The sequence below is a fragment of the Erinaceus europaeus genome, assembly GCF_950295315.1.
Source record: "Erinaceus europaeus chromosome 6 unlocalized genomic scaffold, mEriEur2.1 SUPER_6_unloc_10, whole genome shotgun sequence".
Taxonomy (NCBI): Eukaryota; Metazoa; Chordata; class Mammalia; order Eulipotyphla; family Erinaceidae; genus Erinaceus; species Erinaceus europaeus.
In genome coordinates, this window is record NW_026647115.1 from 143,892 (window position 1) to 145,988 (window position 2,097).

General features: G+C 41.3%; 1 non-coding gene across 1 annotated transcript; it reads left to right on the plus strand.

The window, feature by feature from the left end:
- The first annotated feature begins 1,990 nt into the window (after positions 1-1,990).
- Positions 1,991-2,097, plus strand: LOC132536118 (U6 spliceosomal RNA). Its single transcript, XR_009547791.1, has one exon. It is a non-coding gene; the product is annotated as a U6 spliceosomal RNA (small nuclear RNA).

Here is a 2,097-nt window from a genome sequence, read left to right on the forward strand (position 1 = left end):
AGGGGTAGCTAAAGGAGGAAGGGAAGTTGATCAGAGATACTCGTAGTGAGAGTCCACTCTGAGTCAGATTTCATCCCAAAAATAATTCCCAAACGTGTATCAGTGAATTCAGTGAAAGCACACTGTTTGGTGATGTGGGGGATGGGGCCTGTGGCTTTGGAAGCCACAAAAAAAAAGAGAGAGAGAGAGAGAGAAAAGAAAAAGACAAGAAAAAGAACAGTAATAAAAGAGCAGTTAAAGGAAATAGTTTTTTATTTGTTTATTTTTTATTATTTAATTAGGTATGCGGGGGGGTGGCCACTTAGAAAGAAAAAAGGCCAGAGGTTTCAGAAGGGAATAGACTTAGAATGAATGGTACTTCCTGGTGGGACAGGAATCTTGGTAAAGAAAGAAGCTCAGCAGAGGAGCCGGCTAGGAGGTGGTCCCCTGGGATTGGTTATGGGGGGGGTGAGGGGGAGGAGGTCGCTTTGGGAATAATAATTTAAAAGAAAAAAATTTTTTTCCTTTTTTTCTACTCTATGTTTAACCCAAATTAAGTTATAGTCACCTCCTTGGTGTCACCGCTAGGACCCCTTATTGACTGGCGTACTGAAGGCAGAAAATCCTACCATTTCCAGACATTGTGGTCAGAGCTCAAGCCACTAGCAGCTTCTCAGTCCACCATGTTCCGGGAACCCCGCTATTCTTTTTTAAAGTTTTATTTATAAAATGGAAACATTGACAAGGCCATAGGATAAGAGGGGTACAATTCCCACCACCAGAACTCTGCATGCCATCCCCTCCTGAAAGCTTTCTTATTCTTTATCCCTCTGGGTGTATGGACTTAGGGACATTATGGTGTGCAGAATGTAGAAGGTCTGGCTTCTGTAACTGCTTCCATGCTGAACATGGGTGTTTACAGGTGGATCCATACTCTCAGCCTGTCTTTCTCTTTCCCTAGTTGGGCAGAGCTCTGGGAAAGTGGGGCTCCAGGACACATTGGTGGAGTCGTCCAACCAGGGAAGTCCGGTAGGCATCTTGGTAGCATCTGAAACCTGGTGGCTGAAAAAAGAGTTAATATATAAAGCCAAGCAAATTGTTGACCCATCATGAACCTAAAGGCTGGAATATTGCAGATGAAGATTTGGGGTCTCCATTTTGAAGATAGCTAGTAGGCCTATTTTAGTTGTATTCCAAAGGGATATATATTCCAATGGGATATTATATTCCAAAGGGATATATATTCCAAAGGGATATTATATTCCAAGGGATATATATTCCAAAGGGACATTATATTCCTACTGCTTTGTCCTCCTCTCACGCAGTCTCATCCTACAGGTAGCAGGATGGGTCTGGGCAAAGCCCTATTTCTTTTTCTGGCTCTGAGATTTTGAACTTTACATCCTGTCTCTAGATTTTATTCAAAATTAAGTCTGTCTCTAAACCCTAACACCATCAACACAAAATGAGTTGAGTTAGATTCTTAAAATTTATTTTGGATTTGAGTCCCCACCACACCTGCAGAGGAAAAGATTTCTGAATGGTGAAGCAGTGTTTCTCTGTCTCTCTCTCTCTCTCCCTTTCTCTCTCTCTCTCTTCTCCCTCTTTACTTCCCATTTCCTTTTTGATTTCTTCTGTTACTATCCAATAAACAAAGATAATAAAAATATTTTTATTTTTTAATTTTTAAAATATTTATTTTCCCTTTTGTTACCCTTGTTGTTTTATTGTTGTAGTTATTATTGTTCTTATTGATGTCCTTGTAGTTGGATAGGACAGAGAGAAATGGAGAGAAGAGGGGAAGACATAGAGGGGGAGAGAAAGACAGACACCTGCAGACCTGCTTCACCACCTGTGAAGGGACTCCCGGGCAGGTGGGGAGCCAGGGCCTAGAACCGCGATCTTTCTTCTGGTCCATGAGCTTTGTGCCATGTGCGCTTAACCCGCTGTGCCACTGCCTAACTCCAACTGTCTCCATCTCTTAACACTTTTTAAATAAGATTATAATATAGTCCTAGCTTCCATAGTACATATACTAAAATTGGCATGATACATAAAAGATTAGCATGGCCCCTGCTCAAGGATTACACACAGATTCATGAGGCATACCATATTTTT